This window comes from Mycteria americana, chromosome 5, assembly GCF_035582795.1.
Source record: "Mycteria americana isolate JAX WOST 10 ecotype Jacksonville Zoo and Gardens chromosome 5, USCA_MyAme_1.0, whole genome shotgun sequence".
NCBI classification, from domain to species: domain Eukaryota; kingdom Metazoa; phylum Chordata; class Aves; order Ciconiiformes; family Ciconiidae; genus Mycteria; species Mycteria americana.
Window position 1 is genome coordinate 41,592,501 of NC_134369.1, and position 22,550 is coordinate 41,615,050.

General features: G+C 33.7%; 1 protein-coding gene across 2 annotated transcripts in view; it reads right to left on the minus strand.

Moving 5' to 3' along the window:
* The window catches only part of NOVA1 (NOVA alternative splicing regulator 1), a 158,830-nt gene that overhangs the window by 3,478 nt on the left and 132,802 nt on the right, over positions 1-22,550 (minus strand). The window lies entirely within an intron of this gene.

Consider the following 22,550-nt stretch of genomic DNA (forward strand, 5'->3'; position numbering starts at 1 on the left):
GACAAAATGTGTCTGAAATTCTTTACCTTCTCCTAAAACATCTAGAGTAACAATAATTAAAAAACCCCACTTCGCTAAAGCAAATATGGTATAGTATGGACAGATAAAATAGTTGGTCTTGAACAGGACATGATTTTGATTGTTCAACCTGTCACCCACATCAGTATACAGAAATTCACTATGTGCTGCAGTGTATTATTATTCAGCCTATGGAAATGAAGTGCAGCAGGAGAGAGAATCTAAATGCTGAAGATTTTGAAAGAATAAAATATGGCATTTGTACATCTTAAAAAGTTTATCAAAATGTCTTCAAATGAAGGGTATTTGCCTATAAATCCTACCTTTCCTCCTGTTTAAACAAGTTTCAAACTGATACAACCTCATTAATGTCAACAAATTTATTCCTCATTGACTTATTGCTATAAGTGAAGACTGACACCCAAGATAGAAATTCAATATTTATACATGTTTTTCATAGCTTTTGTTTTCGATACACATTTTACAAACGCATCTCAAACTTTTAATTTACCATCTGTTTCATTGAATTAATATGATGTTTTATCTTACAAAAATACATTTTTAGTAGCCTACTGATATCCATTCTTCCAGGTTTTGTGGAGCATACATGTAGGGGTAACACTTTTCAATTTGTCAGTCCTTTCACCAAAATGCTATCTAAAAATCTCAGCAACAAGTCAATACAAAATACAATTAAAATTTTATTAGCAACATTCTCATGTTACTGCCTCATTATTAAGTCAAGCTTATTATAGTCAAGCTAATTACGAATAAAAATGCATGCCCTATAAATAAGCTTTTTCTAGTCTTACCCATTTTAGATATTTCCAGTTGTTATGATAGCATCAAAATAAAATCTTTGAAAATACAGAATACTATAAAGTTAAGAAACATTTATATTTTCCACTTATACAATATGTACATTAAAAATTGTAAGACACCATATTGTATTTTGCACTGAATTGTTTTACAGCGTATATAGATTTTTTAACTTCTTTAGAATTTCAAGTTCACTGACATCAAAACAAAAGATGGTCTACGGAATAAATAAAAATTATTAGGTGCTGACTTATTCTAAAGGTAACATAAAAGTATGGTATTGAAAAAACATTTAGCCCACCCATATATTAAATAATCCTATAAAAACACAAACATCTCAGTATGTGTATATACATATATACATATTTGTGTAAAGACACACACATTGAAATGTTCTTTATATATATTTATAGACACACTTATTTTTAAGTCAGGACACCTCATAGTCACTTTAAAATGCAGTTCAAACTATTTGGCAATTTTGAGGTGCCCTTTTTTAGTTTTCCTATCAGAAAAAAAAGAAAACCATTCTTAGGTTTGATTTGGTATTTGGGATCTAGATACAAAATGTATTAACTAATTGCTAAATATAACGGATGTTCAGATTTTTGTTAAATATATATTTTAATGGGGGGGAGGTTTTGTTTGTTTGGTTGGTTTGTTGTTGTGTTTGGGTTTTTTTTTTTTTTTTTAATTAACACTCCAAAAATGCAAAGTTGTATAAAAACACAGTCACCCAGGAAAATTCAATAAAACTGGAAAGCTTTTATTGCATGGCACAGCTTTCATGATTATGGTTTTGTGCCACATACTATAGAAAACATTTACCTGACTCCACTGATTTAGGACATACTAACAGCTTCTTTGGGACATTTTGACAACTGTGATTTGCCAGATCCTGTGTGGTTTCATAACCAGTGTGCACAGTTTGGACCAAGTGAGGCATAAGCGCTTAGGTAAGTTCAAGAGAAGACCCCGAGAACATAAGAAGGTATGAAAATACACTCTCATAACCATGTGTGTGATTGCAGAAGTAACTAGAATATTTAATTTTAGGGCAGCATCGTAGCACATGTAATATTATAGCTACCCATGCAACATATGAAAATCCAGGTTACTGTAATATGGCTAGGATTACTCTAAAGGATTAATGTAGTAAAATAAAATAATGGTATAATTCAGCCACAAAATTAAGAAGGAAATGTTTTGTATGCAACAAGAAAGATTTTCTCAATAAGAAACTACTACTTTTCTCACTTGCCATCACAAAAGTTCATTTGGTTCACCACTAACAACTCCAGTTGTTCAACAAAATTATCTCTCTAGTCAGAGGAAAGATGAAGAATGATCTCCTCCTCCATACCCATCCACTCTCATCTTGTCCAGAAATGTTTTCCTACTTAGCCATACAAACAACATGCAAATTACGATGCATTTCGGAAAATGAATCTTGCATTTGCTGGATTGATATGTTATATGTTTGTCTGCTTGTCAGATAAATAAAAATACCTTTTTCTAAATATCTATGTTAGAAATATCAGATTGTGTGTTTTAACTGCAACTCTCTTAAATTGTTTTAGTATAGGAATATACCACTAATACCCTTTCAAATACAACCCCTGCCAGGGTGATTATTTTACCTATTAACATATAGGACATCTTTTAAAAACATACGTGTACTAAAAAATTAGACAACATGCACAATCTATTTTATACTAAGATGGCACAGAAAACATTACATTCCAATCAAAATTCAGTTTTAACAGAACATAAATACATCTGTATGCATTTTTCTGAAAACATATAAAATCCTGCTCTTCCTGAAATGAATGGCAACATTTGCATTATTTCGAGATATTCGATTGTAACATTCCTGTATTTGTGACAACTGACTGAAAATCTTTTTTAAAAATGGAGATAATTACTTTAAAAAGCAAAACATATTTAGGATTTTTTTTTTATTTAGGTCATATTAATCTTGCTACCAATTTCTGTTTCCTGCATTCACTTGATTTTCCCTGGTTTATATATTGGAATATCAACTCTTTATGGCAAGCATTGGTTGTGTTCTATACTAATACGGTATCTAACATATCAGGCCACAGCCAGTACAAATGAAATAATGCAAATATAAAATATATATGTATTTTTTCTTTTGAAACCTAAAATCCGTAAGGTCACTAAGTTACAAGGTATAAAATGATACAACAAAATTCTTCATCTCAACTCCTGTTTTACAAACAGAAATTGAAAAAACAAAGATTATCTATTTGGTTTTGTTACCTGCACTGCCACCATTTAAGTACTTAACTCCCTATCTGTCAGTGAAAATGGACAGTGATCTTACGTTCCTTTTACAGATAAGAACTTCAGAAAGTGATTTGGATGCAGAAGTGAGAAACCTAACTACTACCCAAAATAAGTGCTCTGAGCTATCCAATAAAGGTATCTTTGGCTATGCAGGACGGTTAGGTTTCCAGGTTTGTGTGTATGCTCCTGGCTATATTGAAATTTGTGCTGCAAAAACGAGAGTGAGTCCAAGTCCAAGAGTCCAAGAAACTGTGGTGCTTAAGAAGGGCTCAAACCAGAGTACAGTTTGTTGCCCTCAGTTCCCAACGAAGTCAGCAGAGATTTGATGAAACTGCACTTCAGAGGAGGATGCTCGGTATTTGAGGGATCTCAGCCATTATGTCCAGAGGACACAATTCAAAGTGCTTTAACTTAGCATTAGTGGCTCATATTCATCCTTGCATGCTGCAAAATCCTAGACTCTTAAAACTGTGTCAGCTAATTCCCTAATCCTTTTCCATTTATTGACAACCCACTTGCATAACACCATGCTGCACTCACCTATCACATCAGCATCACCTACAAGTCCTCTGATTCACCAAACTGAAAGTCCTGGCTCAGTTCTGGGAGCTGAATAGCATCTACTGTGTGGAATGCCAGATGTTCAGTGATTATGCTATGCCACTTCTCATCCCCTCCATTATGCTGCAAGGAGATAATCTGCACTGAGTAGCTATGAGTGTATATCAACACATGCAAAATATCTGCATGGGAAGCAGAACCATGACCAAACATGCACCGCTACCCACACTAACACCTCATGTCCTTATCTCCCCAATCCTCATTCCCACTGCTCTCATGTAAACACCTCCAACTACCTATAGCAAGGTTCCCAACCCTTTCACTTTTCTACTACCTTATTTCCTCGCTCTCCTTCTCTCTGATGACATGTGCTCTGGTTATATTCTCACTTCTCACAGTCTTTGGAGGTGGGGTGTATGGCAATCACAAACTAGCACCTTATGGGTGACCCAGCTAATACGTAGTATTTACCTGGCAAAAGTAGTAGGAGGATGAAATACATGCTGACTGGCTAGATAGCAAGAATTAACACTTGATGTGGCTGTTATGCCAATTAGAGTAACTTTAAGTAAGGGGGCCAAAAAACATGGCTTTAAATTTAAAGCTTCAAATGGTGGTGTGAAACATGCTTGCATTAAATTACACCAGAAAAGAAAATGTCTCACTGATTATACAAAATAGCATAAAAACTTGGAAAAAACAAAACCAACAATTTGACAGTAGAAGCATTTAATTCCATCATCCCCTGTTTATTCCACCTCATAGAACTGTTTCTGAAGAGATTGAACAAAGACTAATGAACCAAGGAGCTTTTTAATCTGTTATTCGGCTTTCCTTTTTTCTCTTTTATTTTCACAAGTTTAATTATAACTTATGCCATGAATCTTCTGTAACAGTTGTTCTTTTTTCCGTCTATTAAATCTTTCAACTATTTGTGTAATGTTCTTTTACATTCTCCTAACAGAGAAATGTCTTTGCAAAAAAAGGTTCCATCTAATCTGATAAATTCATTCTAATCTGGCACAATTCTACATTTTAGTCTCTCTAAGGCAAATCATTGTTATTCCCTTAAAACTGTATTTAAATTACTATATTACATTTCACCTTTTTTTCCTGTCCTCATTGCTCATCAATTACTTCAAAATCTCTAAAACTCCATCTGGGCTCTGGATTCTATACCTGTGAAAATTTCATGCTATTTTGGCTGCTCATTTGACTATAGGCTTGGAGTTGCTGAGAAAGTATTCTGAAACCACAAGTTCCCGTAGAGAGTAGTCAATGAAGAGTAAGAGCCATCTATTATTTCTCTGTGAGGTAGGCTAAACACACTCCTACAGTAGGCTTGTATTGATGTGAGCAGTCCCATGCCATCCATCCTTAAACTGAAGTGCAGTATGATGAAAATCTGGGAGAAAAATCATGGTCAACAAAAGACCTGATGGAAGTCTACTGGCATCAAGCAGAAAGACAACTAAGTAGATTACAGGCAAGATGATGACTGCATGCACTTAGAATTTACAGCCACGCTCCCTTGTATCAGGCAACTCTTGGAAAGTCTTTGGCTACATACCCAATGCCAACCACAAGTTCAAGGCAGAGCAAGCTACCAAGAGGTCATGAGTCATCCTATGTGCACAGCAGACAGAAATACTAGGCTGGTCTGCACTTCTGTCGTTTGTTCACGTCAGGCTTAGCCTCCGACAGTAGGCTTACACAGCAAATCTCTACTGATTGCACGTACGTACCCTCAAGGAAGTTAGTGGAATGTGTCTCGGTAATTTCAATAGCTCTGGATTCGGTTCCATATGTACATAGGGTGAAATATGAACTTACTTTTTCAGAGGTGTCGTGCACTGAACAAATTCCTGGTTGCTCAGTCCAAGAGTATACATTTTCTTTTTAGAGGAAATACTTAGGAGGAAAATAGACATCTTTCTAATGGTCTGTTTGATATGATTTATTTACAAAAATAAGCAAATATCCATAAAAAGAGAAGCAGTTCTTTGTAAATTTAGCTAGATCATAATGTAAATAATGTAAATAAACCTAGATAACAAATTAGTCTCCATCTTCCCTGATTATGTTTAAATTCTGTAACTGCCATTCCAATTCCAATTCTCTCTTTCTATAAAAGCATATCTACAACTGAAATATTCTGTGAACAAGTGCAATTGGATTACAGGAAGAGATTAGCTGCTACTTTGTTCCTCAACACAATGCACATCTTTTTTTTTTTCTAGTCACGTTTGTGCTCCTGAGATTTTCTTCTCATCACAAGCAGCACATATACTTGTACTACTTCCTTCATATATGTTACCTGCAATTATTGCAAGATGAATGTCATTTTGCTATTTCTCTATGTTTCTTCTTTGTGGTATTTCTGCCCTCATGAACTACTGTTTCTTTCAAGTCAATTCAAAGTTAAATTAAACCATTGAAAAAACAATATTGCAAGTAAGAGGTCTTTCTCAAGTTAAAATCATACCAGATTATTACAAATATAATAAATTAAAATGATAGTGCAAACAGATATTCTGAACGTTTTATTTCTATCTGCCAGTACATTGCAGCAGGAGTTTGGGCCGATTCCCACTCTACTGTTTATCACAAGTGTTTGTTTGGGTCAGGTTCTCAGACCTCCCCTCAGCTGAAGCTGCATTTCTCAAGGGCATTATTTCATTTTAGTCCTAAGAACTATCATGCAATAGAAACCTAACTTCAGCTTAAATGCTCGGGAATAATTTACATTTGAAATCACAAGGCTTAGAACCAAGCTGGAGAAAGATTTACTAGAGGAAAGAATATGTAAGGTATTTTTGCATGAATTGCTGCTTTGGCTTAAATCTAGACCATTTTTCAATTAGTATTTTACATTAAACCTTGACTCTTTGGGGGACTGAAAAAAGTAGCTCCCACTTCTTTCAGTTACTACCTAATTACGCTTCTGCCCACTTTAAAGTATGAACATTAAGATTTTTCTTTCATGCTTTTAACTAAAGATGTAATTTGGAATGCAAACTTCTCACAGCAAGGAATTAGCAAATCATGTTTGAATAAACAAACAAAAAAATTCTCTGGCCTCTGCTTTAGTTGCCATTCTGTCACCAGTGTGTGTAGGCTCTAACTCATAAATAGAAAGGCTTCTTCTTTCAAAAGCAGATTTTACTAAATGTGTGCACATGCAAGTTGTGTATGGAGAGAGAATAATTATTAAAACAATGTTAGTTATACAGGTGGTTGATTTTATGAGATCATTTAGTCCTGAACAAAGTATTATTAAAAATTTACACACGTATGCACACAAAAAAAGTCTATTAATGGTATCATGAGTATCCCTCATGAAAACATGATTCAAAAGTGTGGGAATGGAAGAAACCAAATCCTCCATGAATTCTCTATGATACATAGTTTTAATAACATAGAGAAGAAACTTAACTTTTAATTTTTTTTCTGTGTAACAAAAACAACACTCCATATTTTATGCATTAATGTTTCATGAGTTTCAAATTACATTTGCAGAGAAGTGTAATGTATTTTGAGTAGCTTCATTTATACTTTTCACTTTTTTATAATTAAAAAAAGAAAAAATGAGCTGGTTACATACTGAATTATACAAGAGCAAAAAATCATAGATTTTCACTCAACTGCAGAGTATGTAGTATACATAGAAAATTAGACATCTATATTGACTGTGCCATTGTTCAGATGAAACATCTTTTAAGACGACAGAAAGCAGGAATACTAACTGCTCTGGCCAGTAAAGTCTGAATGACACTTTCAGTGACAGTAGAATGTTAAACCTATTTTCTAGCTGAATTAACAATAGTTCCCCCTCCCCCTATCCAAAATATCCCTTTTTCTTTCCCTCATCTAATTTGTTGCATAGTGTTCTATGAATACCTGCCAATATTCCATAGAGTCAAGGATGGGTTTCACAAAAGCATGAATATTTACAGTACCATTGAGTATAGTAATTTGGGATGCTTCTGACTGAAAGACACCATATAATTATAATGTAATTTCATTATTGGAATTGCTGAAAGGACACTTCTCAATACAAAATAATCTACAAAAAAGTAGATTATGTACATTATTTTAAAAACAAATACGCCTCACTGATGGTATCAAGAAAACTCCCACTGTTTTGCATTAGACATGATCTAACTTATAAACTCATAAAACCCACTCCAGGTTCTAAAGTGAATTGATCTTCCTGACAGAAATTGAGGCAAAGGTGGTGTATCCCTTTTTTTATGCTTTTCCAGTCACAAAACCTATAGATGTCACTTTGGCTCCTCAGGGTTATCAACTCATTGCCCAAAGAAGCATTGCACTGGTTGCTTTCCTGCAAAATCTGCAGAGAAAAGAAGGTAAGTACATAAACGACTAGAACATTGCTGCACTTCTCAAGAGAATCCTTAAAAGGCTGCATCCATTAGCTTTACATGTACTCCCCAGTAGCAGATCAGCCATAAACTTGTTCTGAATGATATGCTATATTTTAACTAGAAATGTTATACTTGATGACAACAATTACTGGGAGAAATCCCATGGCTGAAACATACAGGAGATCTGATAAGATGTTAATAGCAAGTCTTGGATGGCCTATAAGCACACTTAGGAACCCATTTTCCACTGACTTCAAGGAGACTGAGGCTTCCAATTTTTTTTTTTGTTTATGGCTGTGGACCTGCAAGTCCAAGAGAAGCCTAAGAGTGTTCTTAAATATGCCTTTGACTGGAGTAGAAATTTTCCACTATTAATGCAATTTTCCATTGCATTAATATGCAATGTTAACATTACAGAACCTCACAGCTACTCAACAGTGCCCAATTTTCAGTATAAACTTTGATAAATGTGGCTAAAGTACACAATGGTATGCTTCTAAAACAAATCAATGCAGAAAATGATATGGTGTAGTTATGTCACTTAATTAAATTCAGAGGAAATGACAGCCAATAGAAATGTGCAAAGGGATTCGCCGTTACTGTGTCAATGACACTTTTCATTGAAGCTGACTAGAACTTGAAAGCACGGAAAAGCTTAAAACAGGATATTAGAAATACATTGAGATATTAATCCTCTGACATTGCTGGCCAGATTACAGCATTATTTTAACAGCATACTAAACTTTATCCAAATTAATTTAGGATTTAAATCCAAATTTAAAATCAAAATCACATTTCAGCATTCCAGCTAAGAATGCTCAAAAATCAGTCTCTGAAAACTACATTTTAAAATGAATCTATCTATAGGACTGATAGGACAAAAGGACACAAGCAATTCTCATTTGTTTTCAGATTGTCTTTGCCACAGTGGATTTCTACAAGATATGTAACACATATATTAAGCATTCATTTGGCTATTCAGAACAAAATTTAAGTTCTCAATTTTATGCCAGCTGCAGGAGGCCTCTCTTTTCAAAGCTGTGGAAATACGGTGATCCAGCAGAACTATTTCAATTCTACGGTATGGAAAAGAAGGATTTGTAAGGACCATTTTAAAAAGTCTTCCCTCTTGCTCAAAGCTCCTTGAGATCTTTTTGTGGGAGGTCAAAAGAGAAAGAGTTTGATGATCAGCAACAGGAACTTTATGGTTAGTTGTATCGACTGGTTTGTGATTTCCAAAGGAAGAGGGTAAAGTGCTCAGGTGATATGACAGTTGTTAGTCCCTTTCTTAAAATACACTGTCGATTTCCATATTTTGATATTTCTACGCTCACAAATATCCACCAATTCTGCTATCACAGCTATCATATTCGGATCATTTGAAAATTGAAGTTTTAAGTGACAAGCTGTGCAACTAAAAAAATGGTAGAGATTGAAAGAAGGAGGTAAAAGAAAATGCAACTAGCTTTCACTTAGAATCTGAGACATCTTGTTATTCTGAACTGAGAAACAAGGCAGACCAAGAATACAAGACAGTACAGAAACAATACAGTAAAGGTCAGAAGGGTATGTAAATTAACATAAAAATATCATTCCTATTTCACAAGAACTATGGCAATACAAATCACCCTTCAACATTTACTAACAGTTGTCACATAGAAATACAGCAATTTTTCAGTCATTTTCTGTGTTAGATATGGTGCTAAATTCTGCTAAATACATTTCAGTTTTGACTGATGGCTGATAGTAAACATTTAGATTTTAATCACTTCAGTTCATCACAGCTACTAAAAGATTTTAGAACCATGCACCAGTTTCTTCTGATCCTTGCTCGGACTTTTTACATATAGGGATAGAATATTATTGCTAAGATTTAGCAGTAGGTATGAGTATATATAAAGAAGTGTATAGCCATTCATCAGTTGTTTCTCTAATAACAATTTAAAAAATCCTACACTTTCATGATTTTTGTTTTTTAACATTGAAGAGTTCCATCAATTCAACTTTTAACTGATCACAACAACTATTTCTTTGACAGGGAGGACACTTGTAGGAATTTACTAAGTAAGGCTGTTTTGATAGTAACTGCTTAAAAATTGTGAAATGGAACCCCATATACTAGGAAGACAGTCTTTGTGATTAAAAATACAGCCCAAGATGGGGTGGATGGAGAAGGAGGAGGAGGATAATTAGTGGGAAACAGATTAAAGACACAAGTGAATATACTCCACCTGCAATACACCACACCACCACTGCTGGAAAAGCACGTGGCAAAAGTAAAAGTTCAGCCAGTCAATGCTGTTAAAATACCAAACAAGAGTTTGGTATCACTGATCCACCTCAATCTCATCAGTGTTTTACTGGACACCACATTAGATTTACTTGTTGTTTAGAAAAAGGAGGTTTTTATACTATTTTTGGTGCCTAAAACTTCTGTTATTTATCAAGCATTTCAATTTCTGCCCTGCGCAATAAAAATCCCATATAATTACACTTGTACATCCTTCAGCGTTTATCTAAGTTCACTTTTCCTTTACTGTACTCAGATACTATCAATATTTTTTTAATCATTACATACAGAGGATATTAGTATCTATAATAAGGTAGGTATAAATTTAGACGCAGACAACTCATGAAACAGTCCACACTTCCATTGATGAGCACTGGTCGCTGGAAGGACTTGATCTCTCAGTACATGAAAAGTGGCTCACTGGCACAGAAAACTATTATTGGTATAGAGTTTGACACTGGCACAGAAAACTATTATTGGTATAGAGTTTGACATCTAGAACTGGATTTTCAATTAAGCAGGACATTTGCTTCAAAAGAACTGAACTTACAGACAGAAGAAGACAGCTAGTAATGGAAAAAAATGTACTTTCCACGACTTCTCAGGACTCTAGAAATACTGTTTTCTATGAAACAGGAACTTAATGATAATTTTTAAAAATGCATACTTAAAGTTAGACTCCTAGATGCTTATTTAGGCATCTTAATCCAAAAAGCATGCTTGCATGTTCGGCAAACCCAACAGCCAAACCATTTACTTAGAGGATTCAAAAAATCCTAAATTCAAGCACTCATTTAAGAAACTCCTAGTGATGATATTCTTTGCCAATTTTGAGTTACAACTGCATACCCATGTCCTTTTGCTTGAATGCCTCCTTAATAATCTTGTAACGAAGAATTTGTGAATCACTGATCAGGGATATAATTACTCTGCGTAAAAACTTACTCCTTCTCATCAAAGTCCATTATGTAAACTATTCTAACATGAAAAAGAAGAGTGGAAGGTACCTTGTCAGGTCTAGGCACTAACCTGTAATGACAAAATGTTTTCCTAAGAGCAATATAAATACAAATTTTCTCATGAGTTCTTTATTTAGTAAACATCAATTTTCCTTCAGATATAAACACATAATAAGATGGTAGAGCCAAACAGTTTTTAAAAAGAGGAAGATTTTAAACACTCACAACATCCAGCTAGGCACACAATTTAAAAAAAATAAAAAGAAAACAAGAAAAGCAAAGTCCTTCCTACCATTCCCACTGACATAAGATTAGATGCAAAAGCTTAGAGAAATGTAAATACATGAAGCCACAAACCACCTGAATATATCACTCCTATATATACTTTTATACATATATATATATATACACACACACACTTCTGTACTATACATGTATACTTCTATATGTGACTCCATAACACTTGATTACTTTTAAGGAGAAACAGTCTTACTGCATTTAATATCTAGCCAACAGCTCCAGCTCTGTTAGAGTACAGAAGCTACTTATTCAGCAGTGCCTCTTTAAATAGTTTTTTCGCAATTCAGCTGATTCTAAAAACAATAAGGAAAAACAAAAGGATGTCTTCCATATGGACTCATTTGATGGAAGACATGCACATATTCCTGCTCTATACAGACACAATGAATGGAGCCATCCCTTCCCCCCAGGCTCATCATGCCTTAGAATCTCACAGCTGCAATCATGTCAGATATGAGTGTGCTTATGCACAAAAACAAATGAAAGCTCTCCACATTACAAGATCATGGAATAAAAAACCCACTGTTACAGAATTATTTCAAGAGCTTCTCCAACCTTTCTTTGAAACCAAATTTCTGCTCTTAACAATATTAAGTAATGTAAATAATATACCTTTTAACTGAGAGATATCTTTTGTATTCAGTCTATATTTAGTTACACGCATAGAGATAAGAAAAGACAGAAAAGGGCATTTTTAACGGTGTATCTTGACCTAACCTGGCACTAGTTTTGCACATGCTCTTTATTCACAGATCACAAAATTGTAAAGGTAAAATGAAAGCTAAAGCTTATAATACGATCAACCAATACGCATAAAGTAAATATGGTGGAATGATAAATTACTTGCTACATTTGTAACTGTAATGACTGTGGCAAACAACAACCAATAAAAATGATAGAAGATGAAGGTACTGTGTCTGAATGAACACCTTTGAGTTTTCGTGGCCATAAAATAATAATAAACCCTAACAACCCCTTCTACATTATTTGTAATTAAAATCCTGGGGTAATTATTCTGTTTTCCATTCTTCTCAGCAAAAGAAGGAAGAAGAGACACATGTGAATTAAAATCCTTGTGGTAACCCCATTAACGTCTCAGCTCAGCGAAAATAAGAGCATATTTATTCATGTTCTGACCTACAGATTGTTCTGTATAGCTTCATTGTATTTTTCAGTATAAGAATGGTGAAAAACAGCAAGAAATTTGGCTTATGCAAAATGCATCTGGTCTATCTTGATGAACTATCTAGATTAATGGTATCAAGGGCTATGGCTATCTTGCACCTCTGGCTTTGCAAAAGATGACCCGCAGCAGAGGCTTGATCCTTCCTGTATTGACTGTTGCTTAACTATTAAAAAAGAATTTTGAACAGAAAGAACTACTCAACGAAATTCTCAAGGAGGTTATCTCACAGAGATCATTTGAGAATTGTTTTCAAATGAGAAAGGAAGTAAAGGACAGTTAAAGATAAAACATTTAAATAACCGTATCTCCCTAGGTCATAAAAAATAGTAATTACCAGAAACTTTTATTAGAAAAAGGACGTAGTTTCACTAATGTGTGGATGTCTTCAAACTTAATAAGCACTACTACACGACTCCATAGCCCTCTAAAGCTAACAGTCTCTTCTGACAAGCCAATTCAAAACCTACCTCTCAGAACCTGACGTTATGTCTCTGACATGGATCAGGGAATAGAACAAGGTAATATCAAGCTGCTGGTCTCGGGAAATATATCAATAACCACGACTAAGTTAAGTAGCTGGCTTAGAACTTAACATTCACCCAAGTCAATTTATATGTATATATTTAATTTATATGTGTATCTACTTTCTGGTTTGCCCTTTTGTAAACTTGTAGTTATACATTTTTAACCAAGATAGCCACAAGGGAATAGTAACTACTGCTGGAAGAGAAAGAGAAAAACAACACTGGAATAAGTGGAGGTAGACAGAAATTAGCAATTATTTGAGTAAACAGAAACAAAAAGATTGATAGGTGCTAACACAGGCCAGTTATGAAAGTCAACCTAGCTTATCAAAAAAAGCTATAATTACAAGACACAATTGAAGGTACAATTGCATCGTCCTTGTTAAACATGAAGATTCTGGATTTAGATCATACCAAATTTAGCTCAGTGGGGAAAATTGTATATATTATTAAACCACTTATTTGCAAACCATATTGTCTCCATACATTTGTACACTGGCTTATATTTCTTATACAATAAGAATCTGTGGAGCCAAATTTCATTAAGGAAAACTATCTATAAATAAACAAAAAAAAAATTAGCAACTTTTAAGATTTAATCAAGCGTTACAAAAGCTAGACACAGGCAATACTTGAATACAGATAACTTGCACATATTAACAATCTTGGCTAGATAATCAGCTGATATAAATGTTCACATGGGAAAAAATGACTCCTCATACAAACCAAGGCTGTGGAGTACAAATGTTATATATGGCTGTATTTACACATATATGTCACACGTTTTTATACCTATATTATATATGTGTAATTCTATGTATGCATTAACTTGGAAAAATACCTTTGGAGTCAGCATCTTCATAAGTTGGATTTAAATCTCTCTTTTAAAGATATACTGAAAAAGAATTTGCATCTAACTCTTGCCCTGATCTCAACTCCTATGCACACTATATACATATTCTTCAGCTTCCACGGATTACAATTTATTTTTGAGAAAAAAGGTTATTTTTGAGAAAAAAGATACCGACAAATAAAAAAATAAAAATGAAAAAATGAAAGAGCTGTCTCAAAACGAGATAAAGGTGAGGAAATCAACAGATTTACTAACTGGTTTTGATTTCATAATACATTTGTCCCTTTTTTTATTTAATGAATGTTCACTGTGAACCTTGTTACGGTAAAGACTCTTCTTAGACAGAGCTCAATAAATGCATTATAAATTATTATAAACTCAGATAGTTTACATAAAACTGCACAAAATCTGAATTATAGTTTTTATTAATATTACTATGCAATATTATGCTAACAATGAGTTTTATTTTACTATTTCAACAGTAAAAATATAAAAATAAGTTATATTTCAAATAAAAATATTCTTTTATTAATTTTGAAACGACAAAGTGCTCTCGGTGATGTTAAAAAGCACTAATTTTGCTGAGCCCTCTGACATTCAAATTGAGAAGTTTATACTCTTTTCTTTCATTTTTATTGATTTATTTTTCTTACCATCAAAATAAAATTCAGATAGGTCAAAAATAAAGGTTTTCTGTATTAGTAGTATAAATAGTAGGACAATTAGTAGTATAATAAAAATTTTTTATTTCTCAAGCCACGTATTCACTTAACTTCTTGTCATTACCATATTATATTTAGGTAATTCCATTTTGGTTTGAATAACAAGTACTGAATAGTACATAGGCTATGGCATATAATTACATTTATGAAATATCTGCTGTAATAATAATGTTCAGGCATTTTACAGCTCATATTTTGTAACTAGATTCCTTAATAAAAATAAACCTAGCAGAAAGGTATCTTTATATTCAAAAATATTTTATAATAAAACATACATGAATTATTTGCATTAGAAATTTCTAAATTAAATTCTTAAATTCAGATTTCAAAACATAACTTTCATGCCATCAAAGTTTTAATCTCCCCCTTTTATTATCCTCATTCACATGTGTTCCTATTAATGTAAGGTCGGTATAACTTACAATTTACTTAGAAATTGCCTGCAGTAAAGACAACCCTCAGTGTATACATACACGTTGTGTACAGCCAATCAGTCTTTATTGTAAATGTTAATGTAAAGTATAGCATTAATTATCTAATTACTTTTGACATAATTAAAGCAGGAATTTGTATAAATCAGCCTCTTAAATGCTCAAATCCAGGTGAAATATAAGCTGTGAAATGTCTTTAACAAACAGCTATCTGTTATTTGCTTCTGTTTCCAAAACTGAATGTGATAATATTGGTTCTAGACAATATTTACAGTTATTTTACTAGACATTTTAAATATATTATGATCAATAAATATTCTCCAAAGATCTGCTTATCTTTTGACTTCATTTCTTTTTTTCTGCATCACTTAATTATACATGAGCACTGGTCTGCAGAAGATCTGGAGGAACTATATTTTGCTTCAGTACGCTTTACTAAAGAACGTCATTAATCACAGTTTAATCTATTTCATAAACCAGTTTTATTCTATAAAGCAGTAACACTTTAAAGAGCTTACATGAAGACTGCATTTCAGTATCTCATGGGTAGGGGGCAGCTGTTAATTTATTATCACAATTATTACAATTACTATTAAGAGAATTAGGTGGATCAACATATTCTTACTGCATTTATGTTTTGGTTAAGTGAACAATAAAAATAACTATAAAGAGCTGAGAAGAATGGAGATCGTGTATTAGGTTACTAGAAACATGAAAGAAGAATTTACACTGCAGTAGAACAGCCAAACTGCAGGCTTTCAGAAACTTTAAAGAAATAGAAATTTAAAACATACTTTTCTAACCCCATCCAAATCACAGGTGCCAAGTTCAACTGCATGAATAATTAGTCACGTAGAAGTTTATTATTGCTGAATAATGTGAGGGAGAAAAAAAAAAAAAAAAGAGTCCAGAAAGAATCTGATCTCTAAGGCTGCATTTGCTGAGGTGCCATTTGAGAAGCGGGGGTAAACAGAAGGCCAAACAGCCAGCAGTCACTCTGTACCCCCAGACAAATACTCTTCAAGGCTACAAACTACAAAGATTCAAATGTAAATCACTGGGAGGTAACAGACCAGTGGACTCAGCCCCTGGGCATTTCTAAGGATGCTTATTAGAGTCTATGGTCATCATCCTCCCACTGATCCACTATTTGCAAACTATGCCTCTGGATAACTGTTATTACTTGCAGGGAGTCTAATTTATTTTCGGAAGGAAAAAAACCAACCAAACAAAAAAACCCCAAACCCAAACCCAACAAGTGCGAAAATAACTACAGGCACAAAACTAGGGGAAAATACTGCTTCTGAATAAGATGCAGTTACATATTGTTTTGTCTGCAGGGTAAAGGGATTGACTGACTAGCTTAAGTCTGGGATGCTATGTTATGGACAAAGATCTCAACAGATGCACCTTTCTCTGGGAGAGGAAGAACCTCCCACCTCTTATTCCCTATAGTGCAATAAGTCAACCAGCTTCTTTCTATGATTTGTATACAAAGAACACTCCATTTTCACTCAAATCAGGCAGGCCCTTACTTTAATTGGTGGGTTTGTCTCACATCTATCTATGACTTCTCACCATCTGATGAATTCTCAAAGCATGCAAAAGGCAGATGATGCATGTAGCATACAGCCTGCAGGAAAGTGCAGTGCGTTGTTGCACTATCCCTACAAACAGCTTGGGAAAGTGATAATGTTTCAGATGGCACAAGGAAAATATTAACTATCATATGCCCAAAGCAGGATCTTCTAGGGCTAGGCCTAACCATGCCTCACTCAACTTACCTCTGACATGTCAGAAAAATATGGTATTGCCTTTTCTACCTTATAGTCTATGCTGTACAGGATCTGTCCTGGTGTGACAGTAAGCTCTGTAACCTCAATGTTTCTTTCCACATTCTCATACAACTCTTGATCATATAAATTCTGAACTCCCTAAGAGCTGCTAAATTAAATTCTGAATAGTTGAAAACTTAAGAGTCTAACTTTCGTGTGACTGATACAGTACACAGCAGAAAAAAGCAATAAAGTCATCCAGATTTGCATTCTGGAAATTGCTCTGATGTTCTGTTTTCTCTGGGTTGTTCAAACAGCAAAGAGCGCACTAAGTGACTCTTTGCCTGTATACCTTAGAATATGGTTGGCTTTTTCTCCCAATACTAGTTCCGAATGAAACAGTGTATCACCAAACAAGAGTATTAAGGACATGAAGTCAAATATAATCTTGGTTAGAACACAGAGTTACAGGCTACCAACTTTCACGCTAGCTTACATGGGATGGAACTTGAACATGGAAATATCTGGCACTTTATCACATGCTATTTATTTTCATTTTGTATTGATAAAAGACCTATGCTTAAAACAGCTGGAACAAAGAAAATGAAAAAATTAAACACCCCTTTGGCACAGGACATTTGAAGACCTTTACCATATTTTGACAGAGAAGAATGTGTATTCTCCAACTTCTATGGGTTTAATGATCCTTTTTCATAAGCAGATAGGACCTTTTCTTAGTACAAGGGCATGGACAAATGCCAAAACCTATATATATCATATCTACAACTATCCTTAAATGAAAGAACAAGATCTTCAATTACCGTGCGAGATTTTTTTTAACTCTTAAACAACTTGAATAAGATATCCATGAGAGTCTAAAGCAAAATCCATTCAATCCAAAAAGCATTATCTTTTTACATGTTCACTCCAAAATATTTTAAAGTGAATATACCACACACAAATCATAAGTGTACAGGAAAGTGTAATGATAACTTTTATCCCAAATTTCAGCATGTTCACAGAAGTAACATTGATTTAAAAATAAATGAGATCAAAAGCAGGCTTCATTAATGTCACACTACAGTAAAATTTATACATTTTCTAAATCATCTTAGTATGTTTCCAAAATTCTACTTCTATTCATTTCCTTTAACAAGTTTTAAAACTAATGACTAAACTAAGGATTAAAACCAATGATAGGCTAAGTCTTCATAAACGCACAACAGGGGTGACCACGTAATATCTTGTTAAAAGCTGTTTCCTTATAAAGAAAAATGAGTTTGTCCCTTTGTTTTCTCATATTTTTGTCAAGATTTTTATATACATTTGTTTTTCCTCCTCATTTTTATCTATTGAGGGAAAAACAACAATAACAAAAAAAAAATCTAACAACCAGGTAGAGTTCAAACAAGAGGAGAAATTGATTTAAGACATTTATCCATTTTAATAGAAAAGGAACAGTAATGCTGTCCGTTACACTGAGAAAGTGCATCTTTTTGAAGAGGGGATGAAATAGGAAGCTAATGGATTCTAATTCTTTTCAGGCATAAAATCAAAACAAGATATACAAACATGGAATCACATTTTTATTTACAGGACTGCAACTGGCAGATCATTCATGACATCCTATGAATGATATACCAGTAGTATTCAGAGACTTAGCAGTGAAAAGCTATATCTTTCCCCCTGTCTTGTGAATGATCCTGACAAAATTTCCCCTACATTTAAGAAAGGAACGATAAACAGTGAACCCTAAAATTGTTGTGTGGTGGGAGAGAGAAGAAGAAAGGAAACAAGTAAGTCAATATAAAGGGATATGAACACAAATAATTACCTACATAGTTGTCCAAAGAGGAAAAATTGAAACAGACAATAAGAAGGAGTAAAAAAACCCAACAAACTGATTGGCATGTAAGTTTTTTTAAATTGTGATTTAAAAATCTTTAAAGTATCTAAAAAACTATAATTTAAGGACACAATGCAAAAAAAAGCGCTGAGCTCAGATACTGCAAAATATTGGGAAAAAGTGGTCAAAGAACAAGAGAAATATAATAAAAGTAATGTATCACCCTAAGAACCAGAAAAAAAATGTCTACAGTTAGTCTATGGAGTATAGGTTAATTGTGCTTAGAGTTTAGCCATGAAATTAAGCATTTCAGCTGCAGAGCAGCAGGAAAGGTTACTTCGAAGCACTGGAACCTCTACTGGATTCCTCTCACTTGAACAGGGGAATAATTCTCCCTAGCTCTTTCTAGATATGTTATCTCAAACATTATTTATTACATGCTGTCCACAGTGTGCCATAGGCAACTTGTAATCAACAAAGGAACTCTGTCTTCTTATTAAATTGAAACAAAAAGGTTACTTTATAGAGATATGAATTTACAATCGATAAAATTATCTATAAATGTGAAATGTAAGGGTTTTCTCACACTGGAAAGAGAAGTGTTTTTCTAACTAATGTAGGCACTTTCATTCAACCTTGTTACAGTGCACAATGTTCAATGAGGAGTCAAAATTACTACTGGGTAGGTCTATGACAGCAATAGCAAGACCTAAACAGAAAAGAACTCCGAATGCGAAGTTGAATAACTATTAAAACTGAAGATGAAAATCCTTGCTGAGACTTTACCAAAAAGATATGCTATGTTGAGAAATTACATAAAGAATTTTTCTGTAGGCAGCAAAAGTATACCATAAATTTGGGGACCTTCCAGAAAAAGTCAGCAAAATACAGGGCTTCTTTCTTCAACTCTATTTCCCTAAACATCACAATGAGGTTCTTACAGTTATCACATAGTTCGGAACACCACTGCCACACCAAAACTGATTTCCTTCTCATGCATCTGCTTGTGAATAAAAAAAAAGTTTGATGCCATAATTAGAAGAATATATTTGTTTAATATATTAATAAATTATTATATTTGTGGTCTTCATGTATTTATAATTTTAGAATCCAGTGTACTAAATTCTGTAGTGATGGGTGCGCATGAAACATTGTCTATTAGATGAAGTCTTTTACTTTTGTGCGTGAACTCAGATATCATCTTCTGCATGTAAATAAAATGGTTGTATTTATCAATGACCAATCTGACAGGTTGAAAAAAGGTCAAATTTTTATCTCACTGAGAACTACCATGGCAAATATTCTAAACAATCAAATTAAAGTAATAACGTTTTTTTAATTCTATAGCACCTTTTATCAGAATGCTAAATAACTTTATATTGACTTTGCTTTAAAAGACACGGTACTGAGATTTGGAAAGATCAAGTGATACATCCAGCATCAGTCACTCTGTGACAGACCTAAAAAGAAAACAGATTTTCTCAATACCACTGTAAGAAATGACATTAAAATTAGGGAATTAAAATTAGATGAATATTGCAGTTAAAATATCAGAGACAAAATATCTTAAATAACCCTCACATCAAATTGTCAAAGGCAAATAGAGATAGTATCTTGATGGCCTACGATGGCTATCTAGTATCCTGGGATCACCATTAAAACTCACTATTTGTACTTCAAGATAATCTGTTGATAAAAACTTTATCATTTGAAGTTGAATGTTACACATATTTTAAAATTCCGTGTCCGAATTATAACAGAAGACTAAAGCAAAGCTTTCTTTCCTATTTCTTCTTCCACCTCCCACAACAAATTATATATTAAATATAAGCGATATGAGTTCATCAGCCCTTTAAAAGCTGTCAGTATGCTTTACAGACAGCCTCTATTTTCCTATCTACCTCTCCAACAGGAATGAAAAGATTATACTTCTGCATGTCATTTTACAGACAGGGATAGAACTGTTCTTTAAAGTCAGAAAGAGGGAGAGCATCTACATCAATCATTACAATTCAGAGATATCAATTAATCCCCCAATCTCTAGTTATATGTGTACTATTATACCCTATTGCAAGCTATAGATTTTGCATAAAATAGAGATAATATAAGCTAAAAGTACAAATTCCTAATACTAAGATTGTAACAGCCATGTGCTTGTGCTGTACGTGCTGGGTACAGGCAGTACCAAGAAAGCCGGCTCAGTCCCATCACGTAAAAAGGTTGAAAAGTATTATTTATTACAGATATTGCAGCAACCGGATGAAGTAGATATGCTCCAAAAAACTTCAAACCTTGAGGACTGAATGGACAAATCCTACACCTATCTGCACTCCACAAAATTTATATTACACTATATTACATGATAAAATAAGAGTTTCAGGTGCAACAACAAAGAAGCAAAATAGAAGGTATAATTGTAAAAAATGCAAATGCCATGTGAAAAAATAGTGCATTTAAAAAAGTAAAAATAACAGAAGGTTTATATAGTAAGTTAATGACACAAAGTTTGTGATGATAAATCCTGTTACATTATTGAGCTTAAACCTATCTAAATTATAAGGGAAAGGGAAAGGACTCCTACCCATCACTCTCCTGACGCACTTGTAAGTGGGAATGTGTGTTTTGGCCTTATATTCTCTTACAGCCAGTAGTAAAGTTCAGCAGTGGTATCAATCTCATGGAAAAAGGGAGGATTGGAGAAGGAAACATGCGAGAGTTTGCAACTGTATTTTTAGGTGTACATCACATAGACAAAAGAGAAATATAAAGCTTAGATTTATATCACTCGTGTTTCCCCTCTCAAATAATAGTAACATCAGTAAAGCAGGCAGATGAGAGTTAAAAAATAATCCTGTAAACAAAATAAAATATGTAAGCAGTTTAATTATAGAAATACTTGTCTATCTAATGTCACTTAACTGTTAAAATAAGTATTAATATTTGTACCTTTACAAGGTACTACAGAGCAAAAGCAAGCATGTTTTATATGATGTTTATGGTGTTATTCATCACTTTTGAGATGAAATTCCCACTTGAAGTGTACTGTGGAAAAGTAAAATTGATTTCTTCCTTCTGGTAAATAAAAGTAAAGCTATATTCTGCCAGCTCCAGGGGCATCAGCAGAACAGTTTTACCACGGTAGCTATATGTCTGTCAGTGTTCTGTTATAAACAAATCTGACAAAGTTCATGAGGGGGTAGCACAGAAGCTCTCAGTCTAAAAGTACAGAAAGATTGAGTTCTTTTCAGTGATAGGCAGACAGGAAGGAAAAAAAAAAGAAAAAAGTTATTTGAAAAGTCCCTAATTCTATTGCCTCTTTGGTTCCTTCTTCCTTGGGAAGTTTGCAGTGTATGGATTTTAATGTGAACAAAGGCCCAAGGAAGTTCTATTGAAAAAATAAACAAGACATTTACAACAATAATATTGACAGATGTATATCTTCCTGGAACAAAGAACTAAAGAAAAAACCACTTCTAACACAGAGGTTTCTGTTGCATCCGTGGCACTTCAGTATAACACAACATGTAACAGTTCTGAAGGAACTGTTTTCTTCCACTATATAAGACAT